Source organism: Balaenoptera acutorostrata, chromosome 9, assembly GCF_949987535.1.
Source record: "Balaenoptera acutorostrata chromosome 9, mBalAcu1.1, whole genome shotgun sequence".
NCBI classification, from domain to species: Eukaryota; Metazoa; Chordata; class Mammalia; order Artiodactyla; family Balaenopteridae; genus Balaenoptera; species Balaenoptera acutorostrata.
This window is the reverse complement of record NC_080072.1, coordinates 101,150,531-101,169,999: the sequence shown is the minus strand read 5'-3', so window position 1 is coordinate 101,169,999 and position 19,469 is coordinate 101,150,531.

The window sequence follows — 19,469 nt, the reverse complement described above, 5'->3', positions numbered from 1 at the left end:
GCAGCATGCATGTGGGATCTAGTTCTCCGACCAGGGATTGAACCCAGGCTCTCCGCATTGGGAGCGTGGAGTCTTACCCACTGAACCACCAGGGAAGTCCCCTGGCACTAGCGTTTAGCACAGTTACTCTCACCTAATACGAAGAAGCCCAATAAACATTGGTTACGTGAGAGGAATGAAAGTTACTATTTCCTTTTCATTTATCACACACTCATGGAAAATGTACTAAAGCATGAGTCCTTTCTCAGCTGTGTTGTAAGATCTCTATAGGAAATTCACGCAGCTTATTTAGCTGAGGCTGGGTGCCATTCAACCTTGGGTTACTCGAGACCCAGAATAAGATTATCATAATGTATTATTCAGGTTAATACAGTTTGATTTAAGGCTCATCTCCATTTGAGTAGTTGGTGACGGTTCTTCTTACTATTTAAAAGAGAAATGAAAATGCCTTCACCTTGGGCTCCTAGTATCTACAAAAGCAATACCTTATCCAGCATGGGAACCAAAAAACTACAGTCTCTTTCCTTTCCTTACAAAACTGTGAATAGTAAAGGTCAAATCTCAGACTCTTAATAACAGCTGGATTAAAACCCACTGTCTGCTGGATACTGATAATACTACAGTAGTACTTGCCATAATGATTCTCATTTTACTAATGATGAAAATGGGGCCCAGAGAAGTTAAATAACTTTCCCCAGGCTCCAAACTTAGCAAGTGGCAAGAGGCAGGATCCAAAGCCAGGTCTGTTCAATGCCAGAACTCATATACTCAACCCTGCTACAAATGAAGAGTCCAATTGTGAATAGCATTGTCTGAGCCTGCACCACGGAGAACCTGGAGTAAGCATCCTAGGAAACAAGAAGAGAAGGAGAGTTGCCCAGGATCCCTTCCTTGGGACACATCATCACAACACATACAAAAAAGTCTCTAATATGCAACAAGCAAAGGCAAGCCTGACATTTCCAAGTGATTAAATATATGGAGGAGAGAAGAATAAGATGACAGGGGTAGGCAGGGCTGATTGGAAAGCCTTTCAAGAAGATGCATGTAGTTCAGTAGATTTTAACTAGAGAGAGAGAGGGATAGAGGAAGGAAGCATATGAGCGGGGCTTCCCTGGTGGTCACTCCTGGCCCCTTCAACACCGTTAGCTGTATGGCCTTTGGGTTCCGGCTTGAAATAGAGCCAGGAAGGATGAGAAGGATGGCCAAGATATCGCATGTCTTAGCATAGCCACTATTGGCTTAGGGATTTGAGGCACCTACAAGTTGCTTTGAGATTCTTGAGGAACCGGGGTGGTGACTTTCAGGAAATGAGTTAATCTTTGTTTCCTCTCTGCTGTTGTGAATAAACAGTGTGACAAACTCCAGTGTGACAAACGGACATGGGGCTGACATCAATAGTTCCTGGCACATTCGCTGGAGTAGAACCCATGGGAGTACGGCTTCCAGTATGGCTGCACCAAATCTGAAGTCATTATAATTTATTTAGAATGGGACAGACAGCTTCTGTGCTCTTGTACAACTGGGTTTCAAGTTAACCTTCCCACCTTATTATAGAGGACAATTAATACCAGGTTACTTTTTTCAGAGAAGAGGCCCAAGGAGCTCAGATCGGAAGTATCATAATGATTACTTCCTGTAATCATTATGGGGACTCTTCCTGACTATGTACCTGGGTTGAAAATAGAGAAAATTGGGACTTCCCTGGTGGCGCAATGGTTAAGAATCTGCCTGCCAATACAGGGGACACGGGTTCAAGCCCTGGTCCGGGAAGATCCCACATGCTGCGGAGCAACTAAGCCCACGCGTCACAACTACTGAACCTGCGCTCTAGAGCCTGTGAGCCACAACTACTGAGCCCATATGCCACAACTACTGAAGCCCGTGCGCCTAGAGCCCATGCTCTGCACCAAGAGAAGCCACCGCAGTGAGAAGCCCGTGCCCCGCAATGAAGAGTAGCCCCCGCTCTCCACAACTAGAGAAAGCCCGCGCGCAGCAACAAAGACCTAACGCAGCCAAAAATAAATAAATAAATTAATTAATTTTAAAAAAAGAAAATAGAGAAAATTATAGGTTGAGTTATAACAAAAGGAACATTGGTTCCTGCTGTTCAGGAGACCTCCTAATGCTCTATAGGTCCTTTCTAGAGGACAAAGCCTTCCTCCTCTTAAAAATGATACCACAAAGAAGATCTCAGCTTCATTTAGGAGGATTAACTCTTTAAAGGTTTGGAACAGTGGATTCTGCGTAATAATAAGACAAGGAAACAAAAAATTTTTGAGGCCTCCCTACAGCCTCTCCCCCCCTCCCCCAGGGTGGGCTCCCTGTGGATAAAAGTATGATTCATTTATTCTAATTTCTTCAAACTTCATTGACTCTGTTTGTGTTTATTCTTCTTGGACCATGCTGTGCTATTTAGTATGCATTTAAAGTGCATTTTAGTGGCTATTAAAGGAGGCACGGGGGCTTCCCTGGTGGTGCAGTGGTTAAGAACCCACCTGCCAATGCAGGGGACATGGGTTCAAGCCCTGGTCTAGGAAGATCCCACATGCCGCAGAGCAACTAAGCCCGTGCACCACAACTACTGAGCCCGTGTGCCACAACTACTGAAGCCCATGCACCTAGAGCCCGTGCTCTGCAACAACAGAAGCCACTGCAATGAGAAGCCCGCGCACTGCAACGAAGAGTAGCCCCCGCTCGCCGCAACAAGAGAAAAGCTCATGCACAGGAACGAAGACCCAATGCAGCCAAAAAATAAAATAAATAAAAATAAATAAATAAAATAAAATATTTTTAAAAATTTATAAAGGAGGCACTTGCTTATCACCAGCATTTTATACACATATCTAATTAAGTTCAGGTTCTTGTGTTATCATCCAGTTCTATAAAGTTTATCAAGCTATCTGATTTTAATGCAATCCTACTGCAACTAGTGATTATGTATTTGTTCAACTGATCCAAAAAAAACACATTAAATACAGACATGTAAGGTGAATTTCTTGAATTCATCTAACCATTAGGTTTGATCATAAAATGTTTATTAGAGTAAGATATACAATTTTAGTTGGACTTCATATTTTTAGGGCACCCACCATCAACTGTTATAAGCAGAATTTCACAATGTTTCTTAGTTTCAAACTCTGTCTTGACTGTGAATTACGTGTGTCTAAATTTGTTTTTAAAACTACAATACTAAATAAATAGTACTAAGTTTGTTTTTTAGGAATTCCCTCTCTCTCTCAACATCAAGAATACTTTTTTAAAAATGTCCTCTAGGGCTTCCCTGGTGGTGCAGTGGATAAGAATCCACCTGCCAATGCAGGGGATGCAGGTGCGATCCCTGGTCTGGGAAGATCCCACATGCCGCGGAGTAGCTAAGCCTGTGTGCCACAACTGCTGAAGCCTGCATGCTTGGAGCCTGTGCTCCAGAACAAGAGAAGCCACCGCAATGAGAAGCCCGCGCACCGCAACGAAGAGTAGCCCCCGCTCGCCACAACTAGAGAAAGCCTGCACATAGCAATGAATACCCAACACAGCCAAAAATAAATAAATAAATAAATGGGTGGGGGGGGGAAGAGGTTGTGACCAAGCTGAAATGGAGAGCCCCCCACCCCTTTAAAAAAAAAATGTCCTCTTCAGCTAGGATTTTAAACTTTCACAACGGCTATGTCAAAAAAGGTACTCTTATTCCTTTTTTCCCTCACAGAGCAGATGAGTCATCAGACCTGAACACTCTCAAGTTCTTGCCACGAAACCCACAAACGTCCCAGGGTCCCTGCCCATTCTGTCCCCTTCCCTCCTGTGACAGCAAAGGGTCCTTCCTCCTCCCATCCTCAGCTACTGCCTTACTCGTCCCCTGAATCTCAGCCTCTCCAGCCTTCTCAATAACCTCCATCTGGTCAATCTTTTGCTTCCTTTGGTACTTAAATATCCTCCAAATTACTCATACTTATAAAACACCCCCCACCTGACCCAATCCCCTACCATCCACCACGGGCTCTATTTTATCCCCAGATTTGGAGCTTTACTTCGTGAAGTGCATGTCCTCACCAACCGTTCGTTTTGTACCCACTGTAGTCGAGCTCCCGCCCCCACCATCCTCCAGAGACTGGCGCCACGAGCTTACCTACGCCCTCCCTGTTCCAGATGCTCATCGGGCCTTACTTCGCTTGGCTGCCGGGCAGCGTTGTCACCACCGACTGTTCCCTCCTTTTTTTTTTTTTTTTTGCGTTTTATTTTTTTGTCTTTTTTTAACATCTTTATTACAGTATAATTGCTTTACAATGGTGTGTCAGTTTCTGCTTTATAACAAAGTGAATCAGTTGTACATATACATATGTCCCCATATCTCTTCCCTCTTGCATCTCCCTCCCTCTCACCCTCCCTATCCCACCCGTCTAAGTGGCCACAAAGCACCGAGCTGATCTCCCTGTGCTATGTGGCTGCTTCCCACTAGCTATCTATTTTACATTTGGTAGTGTATATATGTCCATGCCACTCTCTCACTTTGTCCCAGCTTACCCTTCCCCCTCCCCGTATCCTCAAATCCATTCTCTAGTGGGTCTGCATCTTTATTCCCGTCTTGCCCCTAGGTTCTTCTGATGATTGTTTTCTTTCTTTTTTTTTTTTTTTAGATTCTATATATGTGTTAGCATATGGTATTAGACATTTCTCCAAAGAAGATGTACAAATTACCAACAAACACATGATAGAATGCTCAACACTAATCATTATGCTCTCAATTAATCATTAGAGAAATGCTCTCAATTAATCATTAGAGAAATGCTCTCAATTAATTATTAGAGAAATGCAAATCAAAACTACAATGAGATATCATCTCACACCGGTCAGAATGGCCATCATCAAAAAATCTACAAACAATAAATGCTGGAGAGTGTGTGGAGAAAAGGGAACCCTCTTGCACTGTTGGTGGGAATGTAAATTGATACAGCCACTATGGAGAACAGTATAGAGGTTCCTTAAAAAACTAAAAATAGAACTACCATATGACCCGGCAATCCCACTACTGGGCATATACCCTGAGAAAACCATAATTCAAAAAGAGTCATGTACCACAGTGTTCATTGCAGCTCTATTTACAATAGCCAGGACACGGAAGCAACCTAAGTGTCCATTAACAGATGAATGGATAAAGAAGATGTGGTACATATATACAATGGAATATCACTCAGCCATAAAAAGGAACAAAACTGAGTTATTTGTAGTGAAGTGGATGGACCTAGAGACTGTCATACAGAGTGAAGTAAGTCAGAATGTTCCCTCCTTTTTGAAGCAGTCTCTTACCTTGGCTCCTACAAAGCAACATTCTCCTGGATAACCTCAGGTCTCTGGCTCTTTCCAAGTTCCTTTATTGGTTGCTCCCCTCCTCCTCCTCCTCCTCCCCTCCCCTCCCCCTCCTCCCCTTTCTCCTCCTCCTCCCCCTCCTTCTCCTCTTTCTCCTCCCCCTCCCCCTCCCCCTCTTTCTCCTCCCCCTCCCCCTCCTCCTCCTCTTTCTCCTCCCCTCCCCCTCCCCCTCTTTCTCCTCCCCCTCCTTCTCCTCCCCCTCCCCCTCTTTCTCCTCCTTCTCCTCCTCCCCCTCCTCCCCTCCCCCCTTTCTCCTCCCCCTCCTTCTTCTCCTCCTCCCCCCTCCTCCTCCTCCTCCTCCTTCTCCTCTTTCCCCTCCTCCGCCCCCTGCTCCCACTCCCGTTCCTGCTTCTGCTTCTGCTTCTTCTTCTGCTTGTCCTTCAAATATCCTTTAGGATCCCATCCTTGGCCCTTTTCTCACTCAGCACCCACTCTCTGGGCCATCTCTCTCATGGCTTTTATGAACATCTCTATGCTGTTTTCAAATCTATATCCCCCTGTCACCCTTTCATTCACACAGCAGGCAGCATATTTGTCATACACAGATCTTACCCTATCACTTCACTGAATACACTCATCAATGTGTTCCATTGCTTTTAGGATAAAATCAAAACTCTTTGCTGGTCAGAAAAGCCCCCCAGGATTTGGTCTTACCTTATACTCCAGCCTCAGTCTCTTTCCAGTGTCCTCCTGGAATTCTACATTCTGGCTGTGCTAGACCACCTTCACAGTTTCTAATGGTCCATGCTCTTTCAACTCAACCTTCCTCCATCCAGTTCTTTCTACCTGGAGCCCTTCTCTAATGGCCCACCCACCTGTCACCTTCAGGTCTCTGGTTAAGTGCGGCATCCTTTTGGTAGACCTATCCTCACCTCCAGGCTAGGTTAGGTCCTGCTGACTTCTGTACCTTTCCTATAAAAATATGCACTATATCTTTATGACATTCATGTTTAATTGTTCACTGCTCTATCCCACCTCCTAGCCCAATGCCCAATATACATTAGGTGCTCACAACTATGTTCTAGTTGAATGAACAAATTTACCTAAATGATAATAGCATTATCTGAACATATTTGAGACTTTTCACATCCCTTCAGGAAGATGGGCCTTGTGTTCTCCCATCTGCAAATCAACTGTGCTCCTAAGGCAATCTGTTCATGCAAAACAATTAAGCACTTGAATAAAACTGGGGAGGAAAAGGTGGCAACATCAAAGGCAGCTGTGCTACTCTCCTGCTGTAGAAGACTTGGTGAGAGTTTAACTGAGAAGGTGTCTAACATCTGATTTAAATAACTCCTGGCTTTCTTTCCCTTTAGTCTTGCTGGGTGGTTTGCACATATTCTCTGTAACCTACTTGGAGTATTATGATTAATAGCTGATCATGAAAACATTGTCCCTTAAATATTTAAAAAATATTTAAGATACCCTTAAATGTGGTTATATTAACTCTTAGACCTAGATTTTTTCAAAAGAGGGAGAAACCCTGTGATTTCTAATGGAGAAACAGGATTAGATATGCAGACATTAACTTCATAGAAACACTTCTAGGACCACAGTAGTTTCACAGAGTTGAAAAAAAAATCTTTTCATATACCTGCTTCTGGGTGAGTGATGGGGTCTTCCTGGGGCCCTGTGGGGATGTTGCTTCTGTCCAGATCTTGCCCTACTGATTTTCAGATTTTACCATTTTGTAAATATATTTGCCTGAATTTTTCCCTTTCTATAGCAGGACCCAAAATACTGGGAAATCTCAATCTAAGATAAACAAAATGTTTCATGAGAATCCAGAGATGACATTTAGTAAACCATCAGAATGGAGAGAGCCACCCTGATCTCCAGCAGCACCAAGAGGGGTACGTAGTCCCACTGGGAAGGGACGTGTGCACAGGTACACGCTGGATTTTTTTTTTTTAATAATTTTTTTAAAAAATTATTTATTTATTTATTTATGGCTGTGTTGGGTCTTCGTTTCTGTGCGAGGGCTTTTCTCTAGTTGTGGCAAGCAGGGGCCACTCTTCATCGCGGTGTGCGGGCCTCTCACTATCGCGGCCTCTCTTGTTGCGGAGCACAGGCTCCAGACGCGCAGGCTCAGCAATTGTGGCTCACGGGCCTAGTTGCTCCGCGGCATGTGGGATCTTCCCAGACCAGGGCTCGAACCCGTGTCCCCTGCATTGGCAGGCAGATTCTCAACCACTGCGCCACCAGGGAAGCCCTACACGCTGGATTTTAATTGGAGGGTTTTTTTGGTGTGTTTTGTTGTTGATCCTAAAATACATGGCTGGGAATGGAACAGTGGAGCTTTAAATGCAGTTAAACGGAACACAGCAGGGAGGGTGCATCATCACCTGGCTGGTTGAGCAGCAGGATTTTCTAAAGACATGAGAGGGAGTGGATGACCTTTCAAGAGCCCTCTTGTCCAGAGATTTTATGATTCCATGCACGTCCTCTGTCTAGACACGAAGGGTGGGTGCTCCTGCCTGCTTTGCCTGCTATAACGTGGGGAGAAGTATAACTGCTCCACCTACAGTCAGATCCCAGCAACTGTTCAGCCTCAGCCAGAAAAAACAACAGAACAAAATAGGGGAGAAAAAACCCACTGGAAAGAACATAATTGCAGAGTCTGTGACAAAGAAAATTCTCCCCAAATTATATTTACATTTAGTCCAGCCTTTCAAAGCAACTGTAACTTTCATATCTGTGTTTTGCACGGTTATCAACATTCATTCATATATTTAATGTCTATTAGGTAAGACCATTTCATGAGAAAAGGAAGAGATTGAAGGTTTGACCCTTCCTTTGACAAGTGAGGAGCAAAGACCTGGACAGGTGAGTTAGCTGACCATGGTTATTCAGTGACCCAAGCCAAGACCAAGGTGTTTGACTATCGATAAGACAGAGGTGTGAAGATTTCTCCACTTCTGAGACTGATCCAACCCTGCAGTGCTGTCATCAAACATTATACCTCAAATTCTTTCTCCTTTCACTCACAGGCCCTGGTCCTCACTCCTATGTATTACAGACCACCTGGATGCACCTTGTCCCTCTTCTGGCCTCCTCACTTCCTTACCTCTGCCCTTATAAACTTCTTCCCAGTTCTATAAACTTGCCACCTCTCACCAGGCTCGGGTCACACCAAAGACCTGCCCTGAAGGCTCTTCTCCAGACACCACATGGCTTTGCTCGCTCTCTCTACATCCAGGTCTCTGCTCAAATGTCATCTCCTCAGAGAGGGCTTCCTCGACCACCTTCTCTAAAACAACACCCCGTGAGTTCTTCATTCGCTATTTTTATTAAAAAAAACATCAATCTAATATCTTCTGAAACCTTATTTTGAAGTGTAATGCATATACTGAACCACACAGGGACCACAAAGCACTCCTCAACCTTCTGGAACTCCAGTGCCTGCAACCAGACTGTCCCCGACATGGGGTCTTCCCTCCTCTACCCTACCTGACCTGCAGGACTGAATTGCTGAGAAACAGGAGGAGGAAGAGAGAAAACATTTCCTTAACCCTTTGAATCCTCATCCTTCATCCTGACCAAGTTCTAAGGTTGGCCCCATAGACCTTTCTCTATCAAGAAGCACCTAATTTCTTTTTTTTTTCTATTCCTCATTTTATTTTATTTTTTAGTTTTTATTTACTTATTTTTTAATTGAAGTATAGTTGATTTACATTGTGTTAATTTCTGCTGTACAAGAAAGTGATTCAGTTATACATATATATACATTCTTTTTTATATTCTCTTCCATTATGGTTTATCACAGGATATTGAATATATTTCCCTGTGCTATACAGTAAGACCTTGTTTATCCATTCTATATATACTAGTTTGCATCTGTCAACCCCAAACTCCCAATCCATCCCTCTTCTACCCTGTCTCCCCACTGGCAACCATATGTCTGTTCTCCATGTCTGTGAGTCTGCCTCTGTTTCATACATAAGTTCATTTGTGTCATATTTTAGATTCCACATATAAGTGACATCACATGGTACTTGTCTTTTTCCCCCTGACTTACTTAATTTAGTATGATCATCTCTAGGTCCATCCAGGTTGCTGCAAATGGCATTATTTCATTCCTTTTTATGACTGAGTAGTATTCCATTGTATATATGTACCACATCTTCTTTATCCATTCATCTGTCAATGAACATTTAGGTTGTTTCCATGTCCTGGCTATTGTGAATAGTGCTACTATGGGTACAGGAGAAGAAGCACCTAATTTCTAATTGCTACTCAAGCAGCTGGAAGCTTGGCACCCCTAAGGGGGTGGAAACTTCCCAGGTCAGCTCTTAATCCAGAAGTCTGATGAGCAAATGCCTTAATTTCCTGTAGAATGGGACTTCGAACAATAGAATTTTGTAAGAACTACCCATAACAGCCCAATAAATAAATCAAGGCATTACTTTTCCCACAACTGCAGCACCGTAAAAAAAGTTTACAATTGGAGTTGCCCTACATGATATCATTAGCATAGTTGCTTTAGAGGGAATTTGAACACCCAATTTATGATATTTTGTCTTTCTCTTAACCTTCTCACCAGAGTTATCATTCCAGCCTACAAACTCTCAATGTGACATTGAATAATTTATCTTATCTCTTTGTATTTTTCATATTTCTAGGTGTGGCCTTTTATTTTCCACTTAGGTAAGTCCCTTTAACATTTCTTGTAGAGCTGGTTTGGTGGTGCTGAACTCTTTTAGCTTTTGCTTATCAGTAAAACTTTTGATCTCTCCTTCAAATCTGATTGAAAGCCTTGCCATGTAGAGTATTCTTAGTTGTAGCTTTTTCCTTTTTATCACTTTAAATATATCATGCCACTCACTCCCTTGTGGCCTGCAGAGTTTCTGCTGAAAGTCAGCTGATAGCCCTATGGGTGTTCCCTTGTATATAACTCATTGCTTTCCCCTTGCTGCTTTTAATATTCTCTCTTTAGCTTTAATTTTTGCCATTTTAATTACAATGTGTCTTGGTGTGTTCCTCTTTGAGGTGATCTTGTTTGGGTCACTTTGTGCTTCCTGGACCTGGATGTTTCCTTTCCCGGGTGAGGGAAGTCTTCAATATATGTTCTCTGCCCCTTTCTCTCTCTCTTCTCCTTCTGGGACCTCACATAATGTGAATGCTCATACTCTTGATGTTGTCCTAGTCTCTTTAATTAGACTGTCCTCAAGTTTTTTTATTCTTTTTTCTTTTTTATGTTTAGCTTCAGTGATTTTCACTATTCTGTCTTCCAGTTCACTGATCCATTCCTCTGTATCATCTAATCTACTGTTGATTCCTTCTAGTGTATTTTTAATTTCAGTTATTGTATTGTTCAGTTCTTTTTGGGTCTTCTTTATATTTTCTAACTCTTTGTTAAAAACTTCTAACTTCTCACTCTGTTCATGCATTCATCTCCCGATTCTTTGAGCATCTTTTTCATCATTACCTTAAACTCTTTGTCAGGTAGATTGCTTATCTCTACTTCACTTAGTTCTTCTTCTGTGGTTTTATCTTGTTCCTTTGTTTGGAACATATTCATCTGTCATCACATTTTGCCTAATTCACTGTCTTTGTTTCTATGTATTTGGTAGGTGGGTTGCATTTCCCTAGTCTTGGAGAAGTCCCCTCTGTAGGAAACGTCCTGCTGTTGTGACTGGCTGACTACTATAGCCACACTGGCAGGTGTTGCTGGCCCCTGGTCTGGTTGGTTTCCAGGCTTTGCCTTGTGTGGAGGCTGCTGGTCTCTGTGGGGTGTGGCCAGATCCTAACCCCAACCCTGCACAGCCAAAGGAGTCCCACTTTTGTTGCTGGTCTGCTGCTGGATGGGCCTGATTCTTAACGTGGCTGGCTGCAGTGCCATGATGGTCCTGGGTCGAGTGTCAGCCCACTGGTGGGTAGGGCCAGAGCCCCATGCTCCTGAGGCTGGTGCCCACCAGGCTGGTGCTCACCTTACTCAGTGGGCGAGGCTAGGTCCAGAGGTTAGTGCTTGCCTACTGATGGGTGGAGTTGGGTCCTGGGGTCTTTGGCTGCTGGGTGGGGGACCCGGAGCTGGTGTCCACCCACTGGGGCCCAGGGGGACACAGGGTTAGTGCTGACCCTGTGGTGGGTGGAACCAGATTGCACTGTCTCTGGCTGCAGGGCCCTGGGGGAGTCCCAGGGTTGAAGTTGGCTGCAAGTGGGTGGGGCTAAGACCAGGGAGTCTTGGGGCTAGTCCCAGCCCATTAGTGAGTACATTGGGTCCTGACAAAGCTGGCAGAGCCACAGTGGTCCCAGAGCTAGTGTTGGCCTGCTGCTGAGGTGGAGGTGTGGCCCAGGGGCTTCTGGAGCTGGTATCCACCCACTGGTGGTTGAGTTTGGGTCCCAGGGCTAGTGTTGGCCTGCTGGTGGTTGGGGCCAGGTCCTGGGCCCCATGGAGCCCTGGGCTGGGTCCCAGGGCAGCTGGCGGCTCAAGGGATTCTAAGGCAGCTGGCCTGCTGGTAGGTGGGGTCGTGTCCCCACCCAGCTAGCTGCCTGGCCTGCGGCATTCCAGGACTGGTGCCAATCTGGCGAAAATTAAATGAGATAATGCATGTAAAGGGCTGTGCACAGGTATTGCACAAAGCAGTTACTCAATCTCATTGAAAATAGAAAATACTTTGAGCTGAGTAATAATGAAAACACAACATATCGAAATTTCTGGGATACAGTCACAGCAGTCTTTAGAGGGAATTTTGTGAATTTAAATGTTTATGTTCATAAAGGGTAAAAATGAATCAATGATGTCAGTTTCTACATTAAGAAGTTAGGGGGTGGGACTTCCCTGGCAGTCCAGTGGTTAAGACTTCTCCTTCCAACACAAGGGGTGTGAGTTCAATCCCTGGCCGGGGAGTTGAGATCCCATATGCCTCGTGGCCTCGTGGCCAAAAAACTGAAACATAAAACAGAAGCAATATTGTAACAAATTCAATATAGACTTTAAAAATGGTCCACATCAAAAAATCTTAAAAGAAGAAAGAAGCTGGGGGTAGAAAAGAGATAAACTCAAGATAAAGAAAAGGAAATAAAAAGATAGAGGCAGAAATTAATGAAATTGAAGACAAGCAATGGAGAAAAATCAGCAAAGTCAGAAGTTGGTTCTTTAAAGGAGATCGATAAGATTCTTATTCCCTCAGCAATACTGATTAAGAAAAAGAAGAAAACACAAATTGTCAATATCAGGAATTAAAAAAGAAACATCACTACCCATCCTATTGGCAATGAAAGGGTAATAGGGGACCGTCGCAAACAACGTTTATGGCAATAAATTTGATAAATGAAATGAACAAATTTCTTGGAAAGCAGTGTATCAAAACAGAAGAGGAAGAATGAAAAGCCTATGTCTATTAAGAATTTGAATTTATTATCAAAAACACCCCCCCCCCCAAATTCCAGTCTTGCATTGGGATAGGCAAAGACTTCTTAGATAGGACATAAAATGTAATATTGTGAAAGACAAAAACTGAAAAATTGGTCTTAATCAAAATTAAATAATTTTCCTTATCAAAACACAATTAAGGAAATGAAAAGGGAAGCCACAGATGGGAATTAACATCATATATATATATATATATATATATATATATATATATATATATATATATATATATCTGACAAAGGATTTGTGCCAATATATTAAGAATTCTTAAAAATCAATAATACAAACAAAAATAGCTTCGTCCCAGCTTACCCTTCCCACTCCCCCGTCCTCAAGTCCATTCTCTACATCTGTGTCTTTATTCCTGTCCTGCCCCTAGGTTCATCAGGACCTTTTTTTTTTTTTTTTTTTTTTAGATTCCATATATATGTGTTAGCATACGGTATTTGTTTTTCTCTTTTGGACTTACTTCACTCTGTAAGACAGACTCTAGATCCATCCACCTTACTACAAATAACTCAGTTTCGTTTCTTTTTATGGCTGAGTAATATTGCATTGTATATATGTGCCACATCTTCTTTATCCATTTATCTGTTGATGGACACTTAGGTTGCTTCCATGTCCTGGCTATTGTAAATGGAGCTGCAATGAACATTGTGGTACATGTCTCTTTTTGAATTATGGTTTTCTCTGGGTATATGCCCAGTAGTGGTATTGCTGGGTCATATGGTAGTTCTTTTTTTAGTTTTTTAAGGAACCTCCATACCATTCTCCATAGTGACTGTACCAATTTACATTCCCACCAACAGTTCAGGAGGGTTACCTTTTCTCCATACCCCCTCCAGCATTTACTGTTTGTAGATTTTTTGATGATGGCCATTCTGACCAGTGTGAGGTGATATCTCATTGTGGTTTTGATTTGCATTTCTCTAATGATTAGTGATGTTGAGCATCATTTCATGTGTTTGTTGGCAATCTGTATATCTTCTTTGGAGAAATGTCTATTTAGGTCTTCTGCCCATTTTTTGACTGGGTTGTTTGTTTTTTTGATATTGAGCTGCATGAGCTGCTTATAAATTTTGGAGATTAATCCTTTGTCAGTTTCTTCATTTGCAAATATTTTCTCCCATTCTGAGGGTTGTCTTTTCGTCTTGTTTATGGTTTCCTTTGTTGTGCAAAATCTTTTAAGTTTCATTAGGTCCCATTTGTTTATTTTTGTTTTTATTTCCAGTTCTCTAGGAGGTAGGTCAAAAAGGATCTTGCTGTGATTTATGTCATAGAGTGTTCTGCCTATTTTTTCCTCTAAGAGTTTTATAGTGTCTGGCCTTACATTTAGGTCTTTAATCCATTTTGAGTTTATTTTTGTGTATGGTGTTAGGGAGTATTCCAATTTCATTCTTTTACATGTAGCTGTCCAGTTTTCCCAGCACCACTTATTGAAGGGGCTGTCTTTTCTCCATTGTATATTCTTGTCTACTTTATCAAAGATAAGGTGACCATATGTGCATGGGTTTATCTCTGGGCTTTCTATCCTGTTCCATTAATCTATCTTTCTGTTTTTGTGCCAGTACCATATTGTCTTGATTACTGTAGCTTTGTAGTATAGCCTGAAGTCAGGGAACTTGATTCCTCCAGCTCCGTTTTTCTTTCTCAAGATTGCATTTGCTATTCAGGGTCTTCTGTGTTTCCATACAAATTGTGAAATTTTTTGTTCTAGTTCTGTGAAAAATGCCATTGGTAGTTTGATAGGGATTGCACTGAATCTGTAGATTGCTTTGGGCAGTATAGTCATTTTCACAATGTTGATTGTTCCAAACCAAGAACATAGTATATCTCTCCATCTGTTTGTATGATCTTTAATTTCTTTCATCAGTGTCTTATAGTTTTCTGCATACAGGTCTTTTGTCTCCTTAAGTAGGTTTATTCCTAGGTATTTTATTCTTTTTGTTGCAATGGTAAATGGGAGTGTTTCCTTAATTTCTCTTTGAGATTTTTCATCATTAGTGTATAGGAAAGCAAGAGATTTCTGTGCATAAATTTTGTATCCTGCTACTTTACCAAATTCATTGATTAGCTCAAGTAGTTTTCTGGTAGCATCTTTAGGATTCTCTATGTATAGTATCATGTCATCTGCAAACAGTGACAGTTTTACTTCTTTTCTGATTTGGATTCCTTTTATTTCTTTTTCTTCTCTGATTGCTGTGGCTAAAACTTCCAGCAGTGAGAGTGGGCAACCTTGTCTTGTACCTGATCTTAGAGGAAATGGTTTCAGTTTTTCAGCTTTGAGAATGATGTTTGCTGTGGGTTTGTCTTATATGGCCTTTATTACGTTGAGGTAGGTTCCCTCTATGTCTACTTTCTGGAGAGTTTTTTTTTTATCATAAATGGGTGTTGAATTTTGTCAAAAGCTTTTTCTGCATCTATTGAGATTATCACACAGTTTTTATCCTTCAATTTGTTAATATGGTGTAGCACATTGATTGATTTGCATATATTGAAGAATCCTTGCATTCCTGGGATAAACCCCACTTGATCATGGTGTACAATCCTCTTAATGTGCTATTGGATTCTGTTTGCAAGTATTTTGTTGAGGACTTTTGCATCTATGTTCACCAGTGATATTGGCCTGTAGATTTCTTTTTTTGGGACCTCTTTGTCTGGTTTTGGTATGAGGGTGATGGTGGCCTCGTAGAATGAGTTTGGGAGTGTTCCTCCCTCTGCTACATTTTGGAAGAGTTTGAGAAGGATAGGTGTTAGCTCTTCTCTACATGTTTGATAGAATTTGCCTGTGAAGCCATCTGGTCCTGGGCTTTTGTTTGTTGGAAGATTTTTAATCACAGTTTCAATTTCAATGCTTGTGACTGGTCTGTTCATATTTCTATTTTTTCCTGATATCTAGTCTCACAGCATTGTGGTCAGAAAAGATACTTGATATGATTTCAATTTTCTTAAATTTACCGAGGCTTGATTTGTGACCCAAGATATGATCTATCCTGGAGCGTGTTCCCTGAGCACTTGAGAAGGAAGTGTATTCTGCTATTTTGGGATGGAATGTCCTATAAATATCAATTAAGTCCATCTTATCTAATGTGTCATTTAAAGCTTGTGTTTCCTTATTTATTTTCATTTTGGATGATCTGTCCGTCCGTTGGTGAAAGGGGGGTGTTAAAGTCCCCTACTATGATTGTGTTACTGTCGATTTCCCCTTTTATGGCTGTTAGCATTTGCCTCATATATTGAGGTGCTCCTATGCTGGATGCATAAATATTTAAAATTGTTATATCTTCTTCTTGGATTGATCCCTTGATCATTATGTAGTGTCCTTCTTTGTCGCTTGTAATAGTCTTTATTTTAAAGTCTGTTTTGTCTGATATGAGAATTGCTACTCCAGCTTTCTTTTGATTTCCATTTGCATGGAATATCTTTTTCCATCCCCGCACTTTGTCTGTACACGTCCCTAGGTCTGAAGTGGGTCTCTTGTAGACAGCATATATATGGGTCTTGTTTTTGTATCCATTCAGCCAGTCTATGTCTTTTGGTTGGAGCATTTAATCCATTTACATTTAAGAGAGTTATCAATACGTAGGTTCCTATGACCATTTTCTTAATTGTTCTGTGTTTGTTATTGTAGGTCTTTTCCTTCTCTTGTGTTTCCTGCCTAGAGAAGTTCCTTTAGCATTTGTTGTAAAGCTGGTTCGGTGGTGCTGAATTCTCTTAGCTTTTGCTTGTCTGTAAAGGTTTTACTTTCTCCGTCAAATCTGAATGAGATCCTTGCTGGGTAGAGTAGTCTTGGTTGTAGGTTTTTCCTTTTCATCACTTTAAATATGTCCTGCCACTCCCTTCTGTCTTGCAGAGTTTCTGCTGAAAGATCAGCTGTTAACCTTATGGGGATTCCCCTGTATGTTATTTGTTGCTTTCCCCTTGCTGCTTTTAATATTTTTTTCTTTGTATTTAATTTTTGATAGTTTGATATGTGTCTTGGCATGTTTCTCCTTGGATTTATGCTGTATGGAACTCTCTGTGCTTCCTGGACTTGATTGACTATTTCCTTTCCCATGTCAGGGAAGTTTTCAACTATAGTCTCTTCAAATATTTTCTCAGACACTTTCTTTTTTTCTTCTTCTCTGGGACCCCTGTAATTTGAATGTTGGTGCATTTAATGTTGTCCCAGAGGTCTCTGAGACTGTCCTCAATTCTTTTCATTCTTTTTTCTTTATTCTGCTGTGTGGCAGTTATTTCCACTATTATATCTTTCAGGTCACTTATCCTTTCTTCTGCCTCAGTTATTCTGCTATTGATTCCTTCTAGAAAATTTTTAATTTCATTTATTGTGTTGTTCATCATTGTTTGTTTGCTCTTTAGTTCTTCTAGGTCCTTGTTAAACGTTTCCTGTATTTTCTGTATTCTATTTCCAAGATTTTGGATCATCTTTACTAACATTATTCTGAATTCTTTTTCAGGTAGACTGCCTATTACCTCTTCATTTGTTTAGTCTGGTGGGTTTTTACCTTGCTCATTCATCTACTGCATATTTCTCTGTCTTCTCATTTTGTTTAACTTACTGTGTTTGGGGTCACCTTTTCGCAGGCTGCAAGTTCATAGTTTCCATTGTTTTTGGTGTCTGCCCCCAGTGGTTGAGGTTGGTTCAGTGGCTTGTGTAGGCTTCCTGGTGGAGGGTACTGGTGCTTGTGTTCTGCTGGGTGGGACTGGACCTTGTCTTTCTGGTTGGCAGGGCCACGTCCAGTGGTATGTTTTGGGGTGTTTGTGAACTTAGTATGATTTTAGGCAGCCTCTCTGCTAATGGGTGTGGTTGTGTTCCTGCCTTGCTAGCTGTTTGGCATGGGGCGTCCAGCACTGGAGCTTGCTGGCCGTCAGGTGGAGCTGAGTCTTAGTTTTGAGATGGAGATCTCTGGGAAAGCTCTTGTTGATTGATATTACATGGGGCTGGGGGGTCTCTGGTGATCCAATGTCCTGGACTCAGCTCTCCCACCTTGGAGGCTCAGGCCTGACACCGGGCCAGAGCACCAAGACCCTGTCAGCCACACAGCTCAGAAGAAAAGGAAGAAAAATAATAACAAAATAAAGTAAATAAAATATTTTTTAAATTAAAGAAAAAAAAAGAAGAGAGCAGCCAAACCGATAAACAAATCCACCAATGCTAACAAGCATTAAAAACAAAGATAAACATAAAAATCAGAAACAAATTAGTTGCAGATAGCAAACCTCAAGTCTACAGTTGCTCCCAAAATCCACTGCCTCAAATTTGGGAACATTCGTTGTCTATTCAGGTATCCACAGATGCAGGGTTTATCTAGTTGATTGTGGGGATGTAATCCACTGCTACTGAGGCTGCTGGGAGAAATTTCCCTTTCTCTTCTTTGTTCACACAGCTCCTGGGGTTTAGCTTTTGTTTTGGCCCCACCTCTGCGTGTAGGTCACCCCCAGGCATCTGTTCCCCGCCCAGACAGGAGGGGGTTAAAGCAGTGGCTGATCAGGGGGCTCTTGCCCTCTCAGGCCAGAGAGAGGGAGGGGTACGGTAGTCATAATTGGAACGCAGAGCAAGCCTGCGGTGGCAGAGGCCAGCGTGACTGTGCAACAGCCTGAGGCACGCCGTGTGTTCTCCTGGGGAAGTTGTCCCTGGATCTTGGGACCCTGGCAGTGGCATGCTTCACAGGCTCCTGGGGGGGCGTGTGCATCTGTGTGTGTGTGTGTAGTGACCTGTACTTGCACACAGCATTCTTTGTGGCAGCAGCAGCAGCATTAGTGGTTCATGCCTGTCTCTGGGGTCTGAGCTGATAGCCATGGCTCACACCCCTCTCTGGAGCTTGCTTAGGCAGTGCTCTGCCTTCTGTGGGCACACAGTGCAGGAACCCCCTCTCCTCACGCACCCCGAAACAATGGTCTCTTGCCTCTTCAGCAGGTCCAGACTTTTTCCCAGACTCCCTCCCGGGTAGCTGTGGTACACTAGTCCCCTTCAGGCTGTCTTCACACAGCCAACCCCAGTCCTTTCCCTGGGATCTGACCTCCAAAGCCTGAGCCTCAGCTCCCAGCCCCCTTCTGCCCCGGTGGGTGAGCAGACAAGCCTCTCGGGCTGGTGAGTGCTGGTCAGCACTGATCCTCTGTGTGGGCATCTCTCTGGTTTGCCCTCTGCACCCCTGTTGCTGCGCTCTCCTCTGTGGCTCTGAAGCTTCACCCCCTCGCCTCCCCCCATCTCCGCCAGTGAAGGGGCTTCCTAGTGTGTGGAAAATTTTCCTCCTTCACAGTTCCCTCCCAGAGGTGCAGGTCCCATCCCTATTCTTTTGTCTCTGTTTTTTTTCTTTTGCCCTACTCAGGTACGTGGGGATTTTCTTGCCTTTTGGGAAGTCTGAGGTCTTCTGCCAGCATTCAGCAGGTGTTCTGTAGGAGTTGTTCCACATGTAGATGTAGTTTTGATGCATTTGTGGGGAGGAAGATGATCTCCATGTCTTACTCCTCCGCCATCTTGAAGGTCCCAAGTCTTTGGGTTTTTCAAATGTGCTCTGTACTGCCTCCATCCATTTCCCAATTCCTACCATAACAGTGGAAAATGTAATCTTGATTTTCTCTTTCTATAACTATAGGAGGTCTGAATGTCGAGGGGGAACGTCTTTCACTTGATATTCCTGTGGGAAGGAATTTAGGTCCTCACTTCCATAAACGCTGTGAATTCCTCTAATGGAGAACAGGACGATGTGGTGGTACCAAAAAGATG